This window comes from Paralichthys olivaceus, chromosome 13, assembly GCF_024713975.1.
Source record: "Paralichthys olivaceus isolate ysfri-2021 chromosome 13, ASM2471397v2, whole genome shotgun sequence".
Lineage (NCBI taxonomy): Eukaryota > Metazoa > Chordata > Actinopteri > Pleuronectiformes > Paralichthyidae > Paralichthys > Paralichthys olivaceus.
This window is the reverse complement of record NC_091105.1, coordinates 24201317-24224054: the sequence shown is the minus strand read 5'-3', so window position 1 is coordinate 24224054 and position 22738 is coordinate 24201317. Positions and strand designations below refer to the sequence as shown.

Below are 22738 nucleotides of genomic sequence, written 5' to 3'. Positions count from 1 at the left end.
CGAGAGCCTCCACCCAGCACCCTCCACTGACCATCAACTGTGCTGCTGTGGAGATAGTGAGCAGCACCAAGTTCCTGGGTGTTCACATCAGTGAGGACCTCTCCTGGAGCAGCAACACCGCATCACTGGCCAAAAAAGCTCAGCAGCGCCTCTACTTCCTCCGCAGACTGAGAAGAGCCAGATCACCGGTCCCCATCATGCACACCTTCTACCGTGGAACCACCGAGAGCATCGTGACCAGCTGCATCACTGTGTGGTACGCCGGCTGCACCGCATCCTGCCGGAAGACCCTGCAGCGCATAGTGAGAGCAGCTGAGAGGATCATCGGTGCCCTCCTCCCCTCCCTTCAGGACAGCTATAACACACACCTGGCTCGCAATCAGCATTGCGGGCGACTCCACCCATCCCAACCACCCCTTCTTCACCCTCCTGCCTTCCGGGAGGAGAATGAGGAGCCTCTGGGCGAGAACCAGCAGACTGAGAGACAGCTTCATCCACCAAGCCATCAGGATGCTGAACTCCCTCCCAGCACTCCCCCCCTTTCCTTCTCTGCCCTCTGCCCCCACAAACACTGGACAATGACACTCACCCCCACCCCCCACCCACCCACCCACCCATCCACGCACAAACCAAATGGCACCAGCCACTTTTATAAACTCAAAATATATATTATATATACAAACAAATTGCACTGTGTACAGTCAACTGCTGTACACTAACTGTTTACAAAACTGTTTGCACTGTATACTCTTAATCCTGTTTTTATCAGCCATATTATATTTATACTGTAATTCTGTTAATTCTGCCATATTTATATTTATATTATATTTATATTTATATTCCACTGATAATTCTGTTTATATTTATACCGTTCATTCTGTTCATACCGCCACATCTGCCATATTTATATGTATACTCTTTATATCATCTAGATTTGCCACTGCCTGTTTATATCTTTTAATTACTCATATTTTTTATATTTCATGTTTAATGCTGTTTGCACCAGGGATTAGAGGGAAACGCTATTTCAATTCTCTGTATGTCCTGCACATATGGCATTATTGATAATAAAGTTGATTTGACTTGACTTGATTTGAAAACTGCTCTCTCCTGTCATAGCTCTTGACTGAAAGTGGTGTATTTTGTTTAGGCTAAACAGCAAAAGTTGCTGTGTTCTAGCTGCATCATGCATAAGTCCTCTTGTTTCTGGTACTGTTGTTTCCCATGACTCTGAGATGAGCCAGAGGAAGCCCAGTGTGATTTCCACACAGTTCCCAGGCCCTCAAATGCCTCCAAACACAGGCCATTACACAAAGTCACACATACACACACACTTTTGCTCTGATATGCTAACTTTAACTTGCCAACCACTATTATACACGCACACACACACACACACACACACACACACACACACTGGCCTGAGGGGGCTCTCAGACTAAGGGACAGCTGCAGCTTGTCCAGTTAAGAGGCCCACTGCTTTTCAACAAGGGCCGACTGCAAGTGTCAGGTCGCTTGCTGTCAGTAAAACCTCTGAACTTTTTAAAGAGGACATCCACAGAGAGTTTCATTGAAATAAAGCAATTTCATTCAATTTGATACTGAAACTCTATAACAGGGGTAATAATTAACTGGCAACTTTTAAGAAAAATATTGCTGCAATATAAAACTTCCCTTTAAACCACAATTGATTGTTTTTTACTGTAAAGTTACTTCACAACTTGAACTCGTAGTTGGCTGCTGTCCGCTGTCTTTAAGCTAAGCTCACTGCTGGCTGTAGTTTCATATTTATTTGACAGACTTCAGTGTGGTACCAATTTATTTATCTGATTATGCAAAAAAGCCATGAGTCAGTCTGTGAATGTGAAGTTATTCCTTAAAGGAGAAAAGAATACTCATATTCAGATAGATAATTTCTTTTTTGGGTTATTGTTTGAAAAATCGAAACTTTCTAGTGTTCAGAAAGCACAGTTTTCCTCATACTGTCCATTGCTGCTACTCCTCTCTTCAGCCTCTGTCTGAAATGCTTGGTTTTAGCTCCTGTCTTTCTAAGGCCTCCCTCTAAACAAAGCCAAGTGTGCTAGAGTAGAGAGAAAACTAAAAAAGCATATATCTCCTTTAAAGCAGTTCTATTGTCACACTGACTTTACAGTATCGTATTTCTTTTTATTGGCTACTTTTAGGAACAACTTCTTCTACTTTTATGGTTGAGGATAGTGTGCGTGTGTGTGCAGGGTTTTTCGTGCATTGAGAAGTGCGTGGCGGCCGCCTCCTTCAAATGTCGTGGTTTTTTTGGACTGGGTAAAATCAACAGAAGTTGTAAACTTAGACAATGTATGGAGACCTGGGGGAGATGGGGAGGCCATTCGGAAACTGCTCTTATATTTAACATGTTTAACAATGTTTTGTTTGACTGTAGTGATTGGTAGGTAAGATGCAAACAGTCCAGGAGCCGTTATTCATCACGAGTATAGTGAGACATTTCATCCTGTTCTGAAGACTCTCCAAGTTCTGCAGAATAAAACACGTTAGAAATTATTTTACACAGCACTTAGCATACACACTAATTCAGCTACAATTCATTTCTGCTATGAAATTTAATGTGGACATTAGGGGTGTAACGATTCATCTACTACATCGATGTATCGATTTATATTCCTACGATCCAACTACATCGAGCTGTGCTTGGCAAGTTGGCCCTCCGGGCGACATATATCGATCTAACATAGTTTTAAAAGGTAATCAATCGATTGTATCGATACTAGGAAATAACGCATTGGATTTAAGCACATTCAGTCTGCCTGTCTGTGACCTCATCGCCACGCGCCGGCAGCAGCGCAAATATCAAAACATAGCATGACGGCGGATGGCAGAGGAGAAGCCGGCGAGCGAGAAATTATCAAGCCACCATTGCGGTGAAAGTGTGGGAACACTTTGGCTTTTGCAAAGACGGAGATGTTCTAAATAAGTCGCTCGCTGTTTGTAGGATATGTAAAGGTCAAGTAAAGTACCACGGCAACACATCAAGCGCCATGGGATCTCATCACACAACACCGACGGTCCAGGCACCTCTTGCAGCGTTCCCGCTGCAGCAGCGCAATGTGAAGTCAGCTCTGCAGAAGCCTCAGGCCTTGCCAGCATGTTTAGTCAGAGACTAAATATATAAATATAATGGATATAAACATGTTTATATCCATAATTTATACCTGATTCCCTTACAAGAAACTACTGGAATCTAGGAAACTTCACCTACACTGTCCAGTATCCAGGTATTTATTTCAGTCACACTGGTGGAATTTTTGGTTAAAAAGTTACTGAATCGTTCCGAATCGTATTGTTCTAAATGAACCAATATTGTCCTTGAATCGTATTGGCAATCACGAATCGTGATTCATATCGAATCGCTGTTAAAACGAATCGTTACACCCCTAGTGGACATGCAAACAACTGGATTTTTAGAATAGTTAAACATTTAGCTATGAACTTTATCTCGGATGATGGAAGCTAATTGTGTTACTAGCTAGTTCTCACAATGCAGTCAGGAGCTCGATGTTGTCACTAGCCGGTGTAAGTGGGCTGTTTACACTCCTGTGGGTCAGATTGTAGACCCACCTCTCCAGCTCCTCCTTTTTAACCAAATATGGTAATGTCCAGTTCGAAACTGCCGAGATGGTGCTGATCAAATTAGAAACTCTTTGCTTCAAAACAGCATTTAACAGTACTTTTGCAGCTCAAGATAGCATAATGTGAAACAGGATCTTTGATGAGGTCAGGAGATGAACTTGTGAATGCTGGGCATAATCTGATGTGAATGGAGAAGAGTGAAGTTACTCTTCCTGATTCAACTCTCCAGTTGTGTGAAAAGGATTTGACTCACAGGAAGCCCCTGGCTGCTGCTTACTCCATGAATCTGGTAATATCTGACATTTGATAGGCTGGCTGCATCTGTCCATCTTTTCCATGCCAGTAGACGGTCATTAGTATGCAGGGACAACTGCTCTGTTTCTGTGTAAATATTACTGTTACGTGTGTGGAGTCGATGTGTGTATCAGTATAGCGAACATGACTAATAGAGGAGGAGGTGATTTGTCTTTTTCCCACATCTGATTCTCAACCTGCTGCTCTCTGATAAGAGAGAGACTGAGCCCACTTCTGGCTAATCCTGCATTCAGCCTGCTGTCTGCCGTGAAAAACAATAGATGGGACAGACTGGTCATCAGGCTTTTCTTTTGGCTTCTGTTTATAGCACCTGAATCACCAAGGATGGAGTGGGTTGCAATGCTGTTGGGTAACTCTTGTGACACTGTAGATTGTATAACAATCATTTTCTTCGCAGCCAACCTCCCAGTCTACAAATTGGATTAAATAAAACTTTCTGTTAATAATTTTCTTCTCACTTCTCTGGCTTGTCAAGAAATATAGACACATCAAAGGTTGAGTCATACACACTTATGTAATGCAAGGACTACCAGGATAGAAGAGTTGTGGTGTTTCGTAGACACTCCTGAGAAGAAAGAGTTTGTTGATTGTTCAAGAGCCCATAAAGATTTATTTTATGTGTTTAGTTTTGTTAGTAAATGGGGTTTTAACTCATTCAGATGTGCCTGCATCTTAGATTTGTTTGAAAACAGGAAACCCATTTCACAGAGCCGCAAGCAAAACTGTAGACTGTAGTTGTAACTAGGCTTGTTTGTATGACATGTTCTCAGTCCAATTTGCAAATCAGATGTTTTTGATTGTACAGCAGCAGCCACACTCAAAAGCCTAAGCCGCAGTCATCTCTAACAAATTGTCATTGCAAGGCACTTTTCTGTTTTGCGCTAGAGGTGTGGTGACTCAGTGCAATATTTCCATAGTTTCCTGCAGAATCCCTTGTCTTTACCAACAGTCTCTGCAATCTCCCTCCTAGATTAATGTGGAGGGAACATTGGAGCATAGAGATCTCTGCCTCCAGCTTATCCATGTTAGCAGCGCCGTCCGCAGCAAGAAATAAGTGGGCAGTTGCATGTCAGGTGCATTTTTTTTGGCACCTGATGCAGTGCGCAAGGACAGGAATTCTCTCTGGTTGAACATTGAACACATAAATGTATCCCAAATCACAGCCATTGTATTTAACTTATGTATATGGTGATTTTCTCAGAAAACACCTTGGTTATGATGTCAGGATTTTATCTGGCCCGATCAGAAGCTTGGGAGAAGTGATTGGTGGTTACATCCTATCTTAAAGGACTGCGTTTCACTTAGGGCTGGGCGATATATGGAATATACTTGACGTATTGTGTGAATTTAATATTTGTACAGTGAGTTAGAGGAGATTCCAAAATATCAAGTTATCGTGTATCGCGATATAGCCTGAAAATATTACAATATTTGTTTTAGGCTATGTTGTCCAGCCCTAATTTCACCACTGTTTTATACTTGCTCTCAGTTAAAGAAAAACATGTAACTAAAAGCAGCTTCATTATAAATACAGCTGTACAAATGAGCATAGAGAGGAGAGAAACAAAAAGATAAAGGACAAAAACCTGCTGCATGACAATACAATACAATGCATTATAAATATTCTAATTAAAATATTATGTCATAGTGACTTATCAAGCAGCTTAAGCTACTTTCCACTTGGGTTGGACGATTGGCATATGACAATGTATGCAGTGAAACATCGTGATGGATGATGGCATGGAGGGGGGTAGACATAGTAAAAAACATAACGATTAGAAGACCATTTTTTTAAAGATGGGAATACTGTAGCAGAGAACAGGAGAGATCACTGACTTGCTTCTATAGGTACGTTTTAATCATCAGTTTTGCAATACAAAGACTCGCCCCCTAAGAGGCAGATGCCAATCAGCAGGATTTTGAAATGATTTGTTATGTAAAAATCAAGCGCAAGGAGCTATTATAGGCTAATAATTAGAAAATAACGATCTCTCATTTCCACGCTCTCATGCCCAGTTCACACTGGCTGCGGAACGCCGCATGACAGCTTGCTTTTCCTGTCGCCACCCATGTTAACAGATTAGAGCGACTGCGCCTGCGGTTCTGCCACGGTTCAGCTGTAGTTCAGCTACAGAAGCAACGCTGCTCTTCTAGAGAATTGAGGTCTTGCAGATTTGCTCTGCATACCGTGCACGGTTCACAGCAGAATTGGCTGTGAAAATTATCTACAGCTTCAATATCTATCTGTTGAATGTTTGACAAACATAAATGTTTGCAACACTTCCTGTACCAAAGCAGGTTATGGTAGGGTTTAAAACCATAGCATTTCAGTAAACAAAAGAAGTTATCTTTTCCCCTCATGGTATTATCTCAGTGTGTCACTAAAGATAACATAAGCTCTACTGAGAGAAGAGGATTTTCCTCTCTGGGCAGACCTTTTTTTGACTGCAGTAAAAGTTCTCTTCCCTGATTTGGATCAAAAGATGTAATTCATACAATATCTGAGTGAGAAAGAGTGCATCTCAAAAATATATGTGGAGATGCACTCTTAATTTAACTTTTACTACATTTATTCACAGTTTTAATACCGCATTAGCTTAAAACATATTGTGTCATATCCTATCAACCATTATTTTAATACCACTTCTAATGTTGATTCACATCTTTGTGCACCTCTTTATTTGTTACAGATTGATAAAATGTTAAATTTTATTTTGAATATTCAATAATTTTGATTAAATCAGGGAATGCCTGCCCGGCTAAAGACTCCAGTCATGTGTAGTGAGACCATGGGCAGGGTGCAGGCAGGCAGGCCAGGTAATGACAGATGGGTGTGCCAGCAGTCAGGGTTTAGGGGATTAGGGTTAGGATTTCACATTTGGCACAAACTTCCACTTTGAGTCAAGGATTAACTAACTTGATTTTGGGAGCCAAAGGTCAAGGGCACAGTGTTTTTCTTGAACCTGATATCTTAAGATCAGCTTGAGTGAATGTCATCAAATTTTGTACAAAAATTCACTTGACAGAAAGATGAACTGATTACATGTTGGTGATAAAAGGTCACGGTTGTGGTAGATTAGCCTGTTAATTTTTACATGCAAAAGTATTAGAACAGCAGCTGTTACTAAGAGACTATAGAGTATTACTGCTGTAGGGTAAAGGAGTATGTATTGTCAGAGGTTGTCTTTATTAGTGATTTATAGAGTTACACAGTGAAGCTTCTGTAAAAAAAAAAAAAAAGGTTTCCTAAGGTAGCGCATGGCTTCACATTTACACATTCCTATCATCACTGTAGTATTTAAGGTGAGTGTGAAGTTTTTTAAAAGTCTGTTTTAAAATAACAACACTGGATATACTGGTTTCCATCAAGCCATGTGACCATGTAGTTAAAGTAAAGTGAAACACCAACATCACCTTCTACATCATCTCAAACCTGTTGAGGAATCTCTGTGTCTGTGGTCCTTGTATGCATTAGTTGGTTTGTTACATAAAACACTCAGTCGTGTTAACATCTCTGGGCCTTCCCTCCCCAGCAGCTGATAAGTAATAGACATATAACAGCCAAGTGTTAGTAATATAACATAAAGAGAATGCTTGCACAATGAATAGGCAATATAGTTATATATGTTTAACCTTTGTTATTGATGGAAATTATAGAGAGATAATTATTGATATCTTTTTATTGCCCAGTCCCATAATAGGTGCACACAGAAGTAAGGAACTTTAAATACATTCAGCACAAAGGGATAAAAAGCGAAGAAGAGAGCTTAATAAGACACTTAAACCTGAGAAAATATGTTGGCCCTCAGTTTGGTCTTAAACATTTTTACGGAGGAGGAACACTTGGAACAATTGTTTTCAGTTCAAAAGGTTGGAGGCAGGGATGGTAAGAGGACAGAGATGTTGTGGGGCTACAGAACATGTTAAGCTTTAGAAACAAAGAAAGAACACTGACACTCAATCCTATACATGACCAGTGGCCAGTGTAGGGATTCAAGTACAGTTAGTTCTTGGTACAAGTTAGTATTTCACTATTGGCATCTGCATCAATTGCAAATGGGATTAGGATGACGGGTTGATCATAATCCAGTTGAGAGGGGAAGTGATGGGATTCAGTTTTATCTATCTAATCTATTTTATAATCTGTAATACCCCCAGTCCACCGACTGGATTAACATTGCAACTCTCTGATCAGCTTCAAGTTCTCACAATGCCGTAACAATTAACTCTTACAAAACCTCTTCCAATTTGAAACATACATTTCCACAAATATACACAAACAACTGCTTGTTTTGGTTCATTTAATATAATATAAATGTGTGAGTTTGAGCCTGATGTTTCATACCCATCTTTTTGTACTCATGAGCTGAATATAGTTACATGCTGTAGATATTGTTGGAGGTCTTTAGTTGTGAGAACACTGACAGCGCAGGGAGCGTTTCCTTTTCCAAAGGAACAACTTCTGAAGGGTTTGCCTTGGAAAGAGAAGTTGTTTTCACTTCCTCTCATGCTGTTGCTTCCTGAGCATTCTGGAGAAGGAATTCCCTCTAGCGCCTGTTAACCCACCCTACATAAACACACACACACGCACTCACACTCACACTCACACAAAGAGAAGCTGGTAAAATGCTTCTACAGAATTGCTCCTCTAAAAGAGACTAAAAAAGTCGCATAAGGTGGTCGTTCCAAATCTTGTTCACTAAAGGTGGTCTACAAATCAATAAGTCGTTCCCAATTTCCAAAATGATGGGTTCAGCTATCAATGGGAGGTGAAAATGTCGTGCAGTGCAGTAACTGAATGTTGCTATACAAATACATTATTTGCCTTTGTCATTCCCCCTCCCTTCATTATGAGGAGCAGGGTCTGCCTTCAGAGGCAAATTGGTATATACAGTTTAGCTTTTTAACATGCTTCTTTAAAGCTTATTCTGAAAAACCATGTATGAAGGCATCACCAGTCAGCCCACGGATCCCAGCACCATTTAATCTTAGGCTTTAACCTAACTTTAATTCATCCCTCTGTCAATTAACCCACAGACTTTTATTTCACTTTCTTACATCATCTGAGCCTTTTGCTTTCCTTACTCAATATATTTATCCAGACTGCATGCTTCATTAAATTACTTTTCCCAGTCCTCTGCTGATTCTCTCTGGCCTATGTGGCATTTTATCTTGTGTCCCTGTCCATGTGGCTCTGAGTCATTCATACATACCCTTACCCTCGGTCGTCCAGAGGGGGGTGGTTTTCACTCGGCTGACCTTAGCCCCACCCTTCACACGACCCCACCCTGCTCTGGGCCCCACAGCACTCCATTCAACTGGCCAGCAGATGCTATCCAAATGAATGTAATCAGACCAAAGCTGTTCATACTCACAGCATGGTGGAGGGAGGGATGAGGAGGGTCTTTGGTTGGCCTAGAATTAGTTTTTCTCTTCAAACTGGTCTTTGTCTAGTCTCCACACACACACACACTAATAAAGTGATCCAATGAACAGCACATTTCTGAGTTTTGAAGTGGAGCAGAGGTGATGCACCAGCATTTAAAAATGTTACAATTGTGAATACCCAGAATAGAGCTCCTTTTAAGTACACACTACTGTGGCTGTGACCGATAATTGTTTGAATTATTGATTAATCTGAAAATATTTTCTCGATTTGTCCAAACTGAAACAGGGTCAGAAAATGGTGAGAAATGTTTTGTAGGCAAGTATTTTTTGTCAGATTATCCAATCTTTAAAATTAATTCAAGTCCAGTTTGGTCTGATCAGTCTCACATTTGAGAACCCATGGAACAATCTCTTTTTTAAGTTATCAGTAGAGTTGATGACTTAATACTTGACAAATAGCAATTTGACAGTTCAAACAGACCTTCAGGTTTTCTGACATGGCACCCTTCATTGTTTTGGTTGTCTTCACTGTGAAAATTGAAATGAATGTGCAGCAGCATGAAGGCAGCAGTTACTGACATGTCTCTGTCAGACACTGCCATCTCAAAGAGTCAGACTGATGTGCCTTAGTGACAACATAACGTCCACTCTTCTAATGAGACAATACGTTGTAAACATAACAATACCCCAGTGTTAATTGTAACCATTGATTTAATTGTTATTGCTGGTTAGTTGTTAGTAATACTGTTAAACCTAGATATCTGTGTTAAGGTTTGATCGTTACCCATGCCACGGTATTATACACATATATATATGTGAAATAAAAAAATGTTTTCCTCTTACCTAAACTAATGAAACTTAGTTAGTTCCTTATTTAATTTTCTCCATACTGCTTTGTGTAGATATAGTTCTTTTGTTAGTCATGTGCTAAATTAATCACTGGAATCTAAGGAAGGAAAGGATTCTTTGGATCAGAGTGGTGACATATATAGTTTAGGTCAATTTCCAATAACAAAAGCCAAGATTTTTATCAATGACTCAAATCTGCTAAAATCCTGCACAGATACAATAAAATCGATCCATACTTGCGGCTCAAACAGGTCATAGATTGTTATTAAAGGAATCTTGGTGTAAGGAGCATGCTTATTACGAGTTCAAGAGTGCAGCTTGTCTGGTGTACATTCCTTCTTGATTGCATGTGTTTCTGATAACTTTGAAAACAATACATAGGAAACCTGAAACATTTTGTCTCGGTTTCTAATTTTCTTCTTTCTTCTCTCAAGTTGCTTCACTCTGTTCATCTTGTCTGGGTCAGTCTGTCTGTGCAGCACGGAGCTTGGCTTTTACCAGCTCGTCCGTGTTACAATCTATGTGTGTGCGTGCGCGTCTGTGTGTCAAATGACCTATTGAAATCATTGTGGTGCAGTATGCCTGTTACCACGGCAACGCAGGCTTCTCAGTCTCTCAGTCTTTCTCTCCGTCTGTCTCTCCTCCATTTTCATTTCCCCTCCGCACTAGACTGAGGTCATGTGACCACTCTGACGTCAAGCTGGGCAGGCAGGCAGAGGAGCTAGTCAGTTTGTGGGCTTTTAACAAACCTCTTGCTGAAGCTAGGAGTCTCTGTGTGTCCCTTTTAGCTCTGTCTCAGTCACTCACTCATTGCTCTTGTCCCCCCCCCCTTCTGTGTTGTTGAATCTCCCTTTCTTCTCCTCTCATCTTTGTTTCTCTTTTGTGCACTTCTGTTTCCTCGCCTGTTGCTTGTCCTGCAGCTGCTGCTGACACAAACTTAGTCTAGGGATAAAGTGCTGGGTGATGGACTGCTGAGCAGCTACATTGCTACAAAGCGAGGTAAGCTTCCTGTATTTTCTCTTTGTGTGCTTTAGAAGCCAGTGGTTGCTTCCAGAAGAGTGTGCAGCAAGTTAAAGCTGAATGACGGAGAGCTGGTAGCTCCTGCCTGTGAGTCACATATTTGTGCAGAGGGGAGATTGTCTTTTAGATGAATAGTCAGACAGCGGGTGAATGAGTCTCTGTGAATGCGAGGGAACTCTTTTGTCACCTTGTAATTGCTGAGAACTTAAGAATCGACTTAGTGCACATATGTAGTTTTAGGTCTCAAGGGTGTGTGAAGAAGACTAGCTGCTTCATTTCCTGGCAAATACAGCCAGATCTGTTTTCAACCACAACCCCCCCTTCACCCTGCAGGAAATGACTGATGAGAGAAGGCATAGAGAAGGGGAGGTTGATCATTATGGGGGCTGAGAATGATATGCATGTAGCTGGATGTGATAGGCAGCTCCACATGGCTTTTTTCCCCCAAAGTGTTGCTAATGTTAGAGGCAGTAGTGTGGGCTGAAGCTGCTGGCTCTGTTTGCCAGAGAATCAGAGGCAGGGAGAGGGGCAGCGCAGCTGCCACCTGCCCCCCTCCCTCAGTGGGGATGGGAAAGCCTCAGAGGTATGTGCTGCAAAAATGTAACTCTCATAGTCTCAATGTCAGTTTAGACATTTTGTTTTAGTAAAGATATTTAATATTGGGGTGAGATCAGGTCATTTTATTTTATTTATTGATTTTTCTTGGAGGAATTTTCTCGAGAAATGTCTAGCTTGAGACATCCCCCCCACCTCCAGAGACACACACACACTCACCCCCATCTCTCCCCCTGTCACCCTCATACATATCCCCAACTCCCTGCGTGTCTCAAACAAAGGCTTGCCAGCCCCCATTTAACCCAAATAGGGGGGAAAGGAAACAAGGATTACAAATGGTTGAGGTCTCCCTTCAAAAGTCCACCTCCTTCTCTACCTATTTCTCTAGAAGTATAGCTCTTCATTTACTGTGAGACTGTTTCTCCTCCTCTTCAGCAGTGCCTCCCTCCTCCAACCCAACAAACATGCTTATAGCGTATGACAGGTCATTGTCTCTGTACCTGAATTATCATAGTCGCACATCTATTAACTATAATTACTGTGAATACCCATGTGTAAAAGATCACTGAAGGACACAAACTGTAATTTGCAGTGATGATCAGATGGGATTTTTTTAGTTTAGCCAAAGGAGTTGGTGTGTGTTATACTTATCATTGCTGCTTTATGACAAAATGTAAATGTTCCGTCAGGATCCTCAGAAGCAGATTGAAATTTCTAAGAATTGTGACATTTAATAGTTTGTGCAAGCTACATTTTATAAGGTATGTTAGTCATCCTCCACCTTTTATTGTTTGTGTTAAGCAGTTCCAACGGTCCCCTGAGCTCACATAATTCCGAAGTGTCTTCTTGGTCTAAAATTAGCTGCATTAATACCACAAGAGGCCATTTTGAGTTAGGAGACTAGTGTCATGTCCAAATTTTGTTTTCATGTTTGTGCACAAAAATACTTTAAATGTGATGTATTTGCATGTGTGTATTATAAACTAGGCATGTTGGCTGCACTGCCACTTGATACACACACACACACACAAACAAGCACCATCCTCTAGCAATTTGGGCGGTAGCTTTATCTGACATCCTGCAGCAGTGGATTTTCTCGGAGTATCTTGTTATGTGTTTTTCAGCTAGTTTTACAGATATAAATCCAGATATAAATCCACATACAAATTAGTACTTTAAAACAAATAATTGTTCAACAATTGCAAGTTTATCATTGACTGTGGAGACTCTAATGAAGGTGGTGGCAGCCATGACACATACATCATTGAAGCTTTTATTGTAGTGCTGTATTGACATGATGGCTCATTGATTTCACATCAAAATATGAATTCATAATATATGAATGTGCTGTTAATTAGAATTAATATTTACAGTGATGCCAAAAGTGCTGTATGAAACCATCTTTACACTTTACACAGACAACCCTGAGGCAGAATCACACTCACACAGAAACACATGCAAGTGTTAGATCTACGTATTGAACAGTTTACTCAAATCTGTCATGTAAAATTTCATGGTAACAGCTCAACACACACACACACACACACACACACACACACACACATATTAGATGAGAGGTAATGAGATGATTGAGCATTGGTGACATGGTTACCGTGGTATTTTCTCGTTTTGTTGCTTTTTTCCAGCTTTATTCTCTGTGGTTGTCCTTATCTCTGGGTCAGATCCTGTGTGAAGATAACAAAACTGCTTTACTGATATCGTATTTATTTTCAACATCCAGTTGGGATGGATAGCATAATACTGCAGAGTTGAAATAATTTGAATTGCTAGAACCTACTACTTTTTAGAGTTACAGTTTAAACCCTTAACACATCCTCTAGCTGGTTCTGAGATGAAGCTTTCACTGACCAACCATTGGTTTCCATCTGTAAATGTGAAACAGCTATAGCGTCCTGTGCCATAGTTCACAATGTTTGAAACTGCAAGTTAATTTCTACATAAAATGTGGGTACATTTCCACACTTTACCATGTAAGCAACCCAGCTGGCAGGGCTGCAGATGTTTTACCATAGGGAACTTTGACACTCATAAAGTACAGACAAAGACTACTGTGTCAACATCAGTACATTACATAACTGGAAATCAACATTATCATCATCAACCGCAGATAATGATCCACTTTTAGGAACTAAAGATACCAGGGGCCTCATTTATACAACAGTGTATAGGTTTCATATTAAAAGTGTACATGCTCACGAAAGTCGAAGATGGCGTACGCAAAAAAAAAATCACATTTATAAAACCGTACAGGTACACACTCGAACTCAATTTTCCATTTATAAATCACAGTCCATCTGGAATCTGCCTCATATTCCGTCCCCTACACATTCAACCATAAATGGTCAATGCAAAGCACCTCATGAATATTCACTTATCCTGCTGACCGATGCGTTTCCATGGTGAATCATAGCATCAAGCGATGAAAATACGATTAGCAATTTTCTGACACAGACATCGAGGTGTCTGTTAGTGAGGTGGAGGTGAAGAAAGACAGATTGTTTGGTCGCCACAGCAGTGATGTCATTAATGAAGAAAATACACTGATACACTGCTACTGCTGCTGCTGCTGCTCTGGATAATACAGTGAGTGAGAGTGAGTGCAATAGAAAGGACAGTGCTGTGATTTTCCCAACATATAGAATTTAACAGAATTTTTTCATTAAAAAAGGCTCTACATAGAAAGGTAAATATTATATCATACCACACACATACATGTCAGCTAAACTAGAGTGAAGAGTATTTGTAATGGGATAGTTATTCCATCGGGTAGATCTGTGTAATACTGGACTCAGTTAATCACAAAGATCCTAGATCTTTGAATATACTTCTCACATCAATAGATCCTAACCTCCACTCTGGCATATTATTTGGAAATGGAAGTTTGAAAGTGAATAGTTTTTCTTTATCTTTTGTAAGTGATCTCCAGTCCGCATTCACTGCAGCGATTTTTACACACACTCGTACTTGATTATATATGCACAGTGTTATTAAAAACTATTAATGACTCGGCTCACGAGCATTGTCTCCTTTACTACTAGACCAGGAATCTCAAGTGAATTGAAAATAAAAAAAATTGCATGGTAGGGTGTTATAGAATAACATAATAATCCAATGGCAGTTACCAACTAGTTCTAGCTCTAAAGCTGCAAGTGTGTTTGTCTACTTGACAGTTATGGCCACAAGAAGCCTACACAAATCACCTGCACCCACTAGATTCGCTGCTGTGTTTTGCGAGTTTGCATGTTTGTGGTTGCAGCCTTGCAGGTGAGTGAAAGTAGAGTAGCAGTTGCTTGTGTGCATATATATCACTGAGTGTATGTGTAGGAATGAAAGGCAAATCCAGAGCTACACTGCATTTCAATTGATTTAAAGTGATAGTTCACCGAAACATGAAAATTCACTCACTCTCACCACTATGCCGATGGAGGGGCAGGTCAAGTGTTTGAGTCCACAATACATTTTAGGAATCTCAGGGGTAAACAGTGGTGCAGCCAAGTAGACCCCTTCTTCAGACGCAATAAAACAACAGAAGAAAAAAACACAATATGCCTCCATTTGCTTTCTGTCAGTTTTCCTCTGTTACAGGCCACACAACATACACACTCACAAACACAGAAGTGAAAACAGTTGAAATGTGCTCCATACACACATACTTACCAGAACCATATGAACCAGGGTTCTATAACATCCTGTTTTGTACTTGGAGGAGTCTCATGTAACACTTTAAGGCAGTTTATGTAACTGTGGATTTATGGCCGCAGAGGAGGCAGAAACAGAGGTGAACAGAAAGTTTAAGTGAGGAATGTACTAGGTGGATAGGAAGGTGGATTCAGGAAGCAATGAGATTTTTTTTGTTATATTTCAAATCTAAATAATTGCTGCTCTGCTAAGTGATGGAGCATTTTGAAAACCAAGGAGCTATATCAAGGAGCGCATTGAAGTCAGTCTGCTGAAATTATTCATTACATCACATAAATTAGGTAAAACAAATTATTATTGCATCATGTATTTGTGTCCTCAAAATGCACACATACATGACACAAAATACAAAACTGCTCATCAAGACACTGCTCTACAGCACCACTCACAGTTTTATGGTACAACTTACAAATGATTTGTGAAGCACGTGGTTTTAATCTAAAGTTTGTGGGCCTTCTCACATAAACACCCACTCAATAAGAACTCCCTCTGCGTCACTGTGTCTGGTGCCAGCAGCCGAACAAAAAGCATCCCTGGGTGAACTGGATGTCACAAGTAGGTAAAATGTTTGTCACACATTGGCTTTGAGAACTCTGTAAGATCTCCTGTGCAGTGTATTAAAATACCCTCACCGAGCAGATTCTAGCATTAAGCTTAGAATATACTTGTTTTTTATCAAAGTTTATGCGTAGACAAGCTGTGGCACATTGGCATTGTCCACATACTTGTCTCTGTGTGTACCTGAGTGATTAAAAGGGCATTCAACAATGACAGTGGCATTTAAAGCTCAACATGTGTTTGTAGAGTGTCAATTCAAATTTATTGAACATTTTCAAACATGATGAAATGAATTGTTGAAATGTCAGACTTAATGGTCACCTCACTGAGTTAGCTGTGACATATTTCACTCCTTTGAATGCACTCGTCATGCAGGTCAAAATAAGAAGGACAGGGCAACCAGGACAGTCGGGGTACAATTACACTTCTTTGCCAAGGTATTGTGATGTTTGAGCTGCCTGTGTGAGCAGCTGTGGCCTGGGACTCATCAGTGATTGTAAGGAGAGGAAAAAACACATTTAGAAATATGACATCAGCCACACTTATAGAAATATTGTGTTCACTGCACGTTAGATAAACAGCAATGGTCTGAATTGTTGGCCATTGTCAGTCTGGATCTTGGAAGAGGAGTTTTTCTCAGTTGTGTTTACTTACAGAAAGTTGAGGAAAAGACACACGGGCTGTATTTGGCCTAGAGATGAGTTTATTGGTGAAATAGTTGCAAATAAAACAAATATCTGTGAGCAGCCATGTAGAAATTATTGCAAGTCGTGATCTCTCCATTGCTTATGAACAGACATGGTAGTGCTAGTTTCAAGGGACAGCTGGTCAGCCGTACTCTTTGTCATTCTCCCATGGGTTTTTATCTGACGAGGTCACAGGTCATTTAGGCCAAATCCAGCCTCAGTGGGCTGTAGAATGCTCTCTCAGGCTGCCTGCAGTTAAAAGGTTCCACACAGACAGACACTCACTGACATATATCATTTTTAAAGGAAAGTCTTGGTCTATAGGCTGCCAGGCATTGGTTGAGGCAAACTATGGGAAACAGATGTTCTATTTTTAGTTACAGAGAGGAACTCACACACACTGTTGTGTCATGAAAAATGAGTTCTTTTCCTGTGGCCTGTCACTGTCTAGTGTATGTTCCTTGGTTGTACTCGATAATAAAACAAGTTCTTATTGGCTGCCATAACTGAGAATGCACCTTCACATAAGATAAGTAATTTGAGTCAGTTTCACTACACTGGAAATGACTACTCAAAGTTCACCTTTTGTGAGTCAAAAAAGATTTGCCAGAAACTAAACTGTTTGAAACCACAGTGCAGCAACTGAGGCCACGGTCAGGCACTTGTTGATGTGGTCCTTCAGTCCCCTGTCAAAATGTTGGAGGACATTCCATATGAGGTTTAGGTATGGTAGTTCGTACTGCAGTGACTTTTTTACAAGCAATAATGTACTCTGTGCACATATAAAAGGAATGTGTTTCTATGTCGCTGCTTGTTGTGATGCATGTTAGTGGAGAGAGAATGTGTCGGGGAACAATTTGCACGATTTGAAGAGGAATCATGGGAAGACAACAACATCTGATTTCAGCGTCACCCCTGTCAGTCCACAGGAGCATGTGATAGTGCTGTTAAGATACTTAGCCAAAACTAAATCTCATCCAAGTTTTATTTTGAATTTGTAATTTGAAACAATTTTCTAAAACATCATCAATGTTCAGTATAGGAACCATTGCACTGATATTTTCACAGCTGATTGTAGGCTGCTTTGTGGTCATTGAGTCCAAAAGATTTATATTTAGTCAATCAAAAAAATAATTTGTTTTTTTAATAATGATTTTGATTATTTTTGATAAATTAACAAGCAATATAGTACATCACCAAAAAGAAATTGTGAGTGGCATGTTTTTGCAGTTGTAAAAAATAGACTAATTGTGAAGAAAAAAGATTGTCTTCCTATTTCCCTCTTTTTGCCAACATTACATTTTAGCTGGTTGGTTTCTTTTTCACATGTTGCGCTTGTCTCCAGTGTGTTCATCTCCTCCGGTGCACTCTCTTCTCTCTCCATTCCCTGGCTGCTCCGTTGTGGGACCACTTGTATTGAAAGACCTCACTACCTCTGTAGAGAGGACCCCCTCGATGTAAATATGAAGTATTTAAATATAAAGGGCCTTTTCTGGGGTAAAAAAAACTATAATAACATATAATAACAATTTAGATGAAATGAACTAGTGAAAACATCATGAGAATTATTCTACATTAAATTTCTGCCAATTGTTCCCTTTCACCTAAATCTTAAACATTGGACCTTTAATTTCATCAGTTCTTTCTGTTTAACCCACAGCATTTACTTTCTCACAGATACTCTCCCATATCGCATTTCTCCGAGTTATATCAATATTTCTTTGCTGTAGCTCAACAACATGTTTGTTTGCCTCTTTCAGTAACACCTAAAATTCCATGGGATTACATTTCTCTTTGAGCTTGCGGTCACTCTGCTCTCCGTAATGCTCTGTGGCAGAAACCAGTGACACACAAAACACTTATTTAAATACTACTGGTTCTACCATGTATACACCTGTTATCATTTATGTTATTATTTAGACTAGATCACCCACAAAACGCCCACCAACCAAATGTGCAATCTGTATAATGCACATGCAATTTAGCACTCTTTATTTGGGATCTTAGTAGATCAGGCACTAAGAGCGAATACATCTGCCAAGGCTAATGCCCCATCTCACCATGTCAAGGCAGTGTTCCTGCCTTATTCTTATTTTCCCTGCCAAAGTTTCATAATGAACCCCAAAAACTTTTTTACACTTCTCACAATCACATAAACGATTTCAAACATGATGTTTTGCTCTGCCACTGCATTGTATAGCCGTGCTCACTATTTTCCATGCGCTATCATCCATTAAGTTGTTACCACTGAGACAATCTGACCTCATAGTTTCAGCTGCTGTTGTGTGCAGGTGAAAACAATTACTGAAGCTGCCCATTTATTTTGGTGCACTCCAAAATTTAATGGGTTCTTCCATGGGCCATGTCCCACTTTCAACAAAATTTCATGGAGTTCAGTTTTGGAATTTTTGCATAATCCTTCTTAGTAACTAACACATTGGAAAACAAGAATGAATAGCATAGGGAATGAAAAGCATAAAGACAAAAGAGAAAGAATAAAAGTTACAGGGTTGACTTGAGCACATTTTTCATTAGTAAGGGCAGAAGAACGTTTTAAAGTAATTAATTAAAAAAAAGCTTTCAGCATTTGGCAGAAAAAGGAAAGAAGATACTGAATTCAAGAGCAAGAGAATTACATTTCCAGCTCTAGACAGGTACCATGCAGAAAGACATTTTAACCTCACTCTGAGCAGTTATAAGGTAAGGAGCTGAATTGTGTCATTAATGGTTCATAAAATAAACCACCGTCTACAGTGCCTTACAAAAAGACACTGCATTGCAACAAGGGTTTAGCATAGTTATGGAATGAATTATCTGCCTGTTTTTGGCTCTTCTGCACCATAGACTATTGTTCTGATCACAAATCTCCTTTAGTACAAGCGTTTATTTAAGGCTAAATTTAGTTTATGTGCTCACTTGACCTGAATGTGCTTGATGCTTGTTTAGGCGTGGTTCTCGATTACTGTCCAGACTGGGATATAGAAGACTTAATGAAAGACCATTTGGTACTGGGTCACTGAAAACACTGATATAAGGACAAAAATAATTTAATAATTCACTCCCACTCTCTTAATTGAACATCAAATTTCATCTTTTCAGGGGGAATAACTAAAAAAATTGTAATTATTGATTACATTATTTTGAATCTAACTGATTTTCTATCTTTCACATGAAGCTCAGACACAGCTCTCAGCCTCTGTGGAAGACAGTGAATTACTGCCAAACTAGCATGTGTATAATTTTCCAAAGGGAGTGTTGTAAATGACTATTTGGCAGAAGGGAGGTGATGAATCTCAATACACAGCTACTTCGAATTCCTCAGTGCTTGCAGACATCTTTGGAAGTCAGGATGAACTTATATTTGAAGAGTGCCATGTCTGAGTCATCACTTAAAAGTAACTTGCTTTGGAAACTACAGTCTGAAGCTGTCCACTCATGATGAATCAGAAATAAAGATGCTATCATAGAACGGAGATCCTGAATGATGTGTTTTGTGGTGCCATACTATGTGTTTTATCATCTCAGTAACTGAGCCTTCCTCTGATGTCCCCAGTCATTTGGCAATCTGTGTTATTTTTGGTGTACAAGTTTGAATGACAACAGCAGTGATAGAAGTGTCCACTCTTAGACCATTCTGTCTCCCAACTCATGACTTTGTTCATGTGTTCATCATTTAATCCAAGTTACTTCACTTTATTTACACAGACATCCTGTAAATCCATTTATTATACAAAAAGTGAAGATTATCATTGCTTGGCAGCAGTGCCCATGGTGTGACATATAGCTACTTCGGAAGAGATGGTTGTCCAAAACCATAATTAAACATATCCACATTAAACAGTTTACAATGTTTTAGTTAGATTTTACCACTCAGTGTAACTGTCCACTAATTTGTATTCTCATTAACCTTAAGGCTTGATAACATGTTCACAGTTCAGCATATTCCAGTTCCCTATTTCCATCGTGACCCCTGACCTCTACTGTGATGTAACTTCCGCTCTGTTATTTTCCATGATGTTGTATCCTGTTTCTATATTTTTCTTTGACCACAGGAAACAGAGCAAGCTTTGTTGCATCCCCTGGGGCAGTCTTCAATCAGAACCATCTCCATGCTCATGCCCTGCCTGAGTCATGTTTTCTCCTCCCATTTCTTTTCAATGTCCCATGCTCTTCCTACACTCTGTCTCTTATAAAGCATACACTGTAAGACATGATTGCGCTCATCCTGTAACAGCCATTCATTCTCCAGCTGCTCTCATAGTTCTGCAAACATCTCATCAGTAATAGTTAATCGTCTCATTTTACAGCCATGTCACTTCAACTTTAACAATGCTATGGATGTGTATGTCCAGCAGGTGTGAGGCAGTTCTTTTGTTCATTTTTAAAAAAAATTTTTTATAGAAAGTTATCCATTATCTTTAGTCTGTCAGGAGCATTTTTTCAGATGTGTTTAATACACAGATGGGTATGTAACTGAGAACATATAGGTTAACTCTCTGACTGCTCCCTAAGACAGGACACTGAACACCAAAAATCCAGTCCTAGCTTACAAAGGCTAGTTTATACACAGATTTGATGGTGGTTTGCTATTGTTTTCCCTCTCCCACACCAAAATACAATTGGAAAGTGTATGAAATAGATCATAGATCAGAACATATTTTGAATTCAAATCTTTGCATGCATTCATTTTAATACTAGGACTAGTGAAAAGCATTGCTAGCTTTTTATTTTGTAATAACATTTCATAATGATGTCATTATGATATCTTTATTCCATATGATGACAAATGATTGAACTAGTTTAAATCAGCTGTAGATCATTTCTCAAATTTTATTTGTTTCAAAAGTTACTGCCTTCACTATATGACGTTATTTTTTATGACTTAGTACTTATATCATTCCTATTACATGATCATAAATATACTTTTCTAGACATAATTCAGTGCCATTAATCACTAATGTTATAAGAAATTGCGACAATATTTCCAGTTACTTCTTGTAACATGGTGGTAATTCCAGTTTAATATGTGTGAGCAGGAAGTGAAATCATCTGGAAATCAAAATTGCAAATCTGTCACCATTATTTTAAACTACATTGCTGTTTGTACTGTGTAAGAATGACTAATATGGCTGGGATTTGCAAATGTTTGATGACATGATTCAGGTGAGGCAGGCTTTATGTGCTATTGATGTTGGCACCAGAGAATTGTAATGTCATTGATAAGAGACAGGTGGATATCTACACTGTCTCCCCCCTGTTGGGACCCAGCAGTTAGACATCCAATTAACCAGGTCCAGTGATCCAGTGCCTGGCAGGCAGGGAGCTCCCACCAGGGCACTGCAGACAAAGAGCCAAAGAAAGTAGTCATGACATCCATGTACAAGGCAGGGGTCATTTTCTGTTGGATGAAGAAGGAGATTCAACACAGATACCCAAACAGATCAAATAGTCCACCAGAATAGTTTAAATGTGACTCAGCTGAGAAAATGTATAAGACGTGGTTATCGTAAAGCTTTATACATTCGTATATTTAATGGAAGCCAGTATAAATAGTAACATTTTTATATAATCCTTATTTAATACCAGAACAATTTCACATAGCTGGGACTACGGATGTGTGCACTGGGGCTTCACACATTAAATTGCACAACCCTTAAAGTTGATTATGAAATTGACTTGAGGAAGTGTGTCATCTGCCTCTCTCACTGGTACACTCTTCTTCTCCAGAATCAGCAAGCACAATGTGTGGTTGCCTCCTCCACCACCTCCTATCAGGTCTGTTACCATAGCAACTTAATGAAGGATAAGGAGGCCATTTAAAAGTATAAGGGCTGAAGATGACAACATCGCACTAACCAAGTAGCAGCCCCCAATCACTTTGACTCCAGTCACACACTGTTGGTCTACTGTATCAGGTTCAGAGTTGATTTGATTGGAAAGAGCTTACACAACGGTCAGCCTTATTACAAAAGGGAAGGGGAGCATGAAGTAGCCGATCCTAGAAATGTTGGCTTCAGTCCAAG

The 22738-nt window shown here is 39.7% G+C and overlaps 1 protein-coding gene across 3 annotated transcripts in view; it reads left to right on the top strand.

Moving 5' to 3' along the window:
* Window positions 1–22738, top strand: part of ncalda (neurocalcin delta a) — a 67825-nt gene that overhangs the window by 24840 nt on the left and 20247 nt on the right. The window contains exon 4 of one of the 3 annotated variants that reach the window (XM_020091364.2): window positions 11097–11175. The exons of the other annotated variants lie outside the window; for them this stretch is intronic. The gene's annotated coding sequence lies outside the window, so the exon portion shown is untranslated. The remainder of the gene's footprint in view (window positions 1–11096; window positions 11176–22738) is intronic. 3 annotated transcript variants of the gene reach the window in all.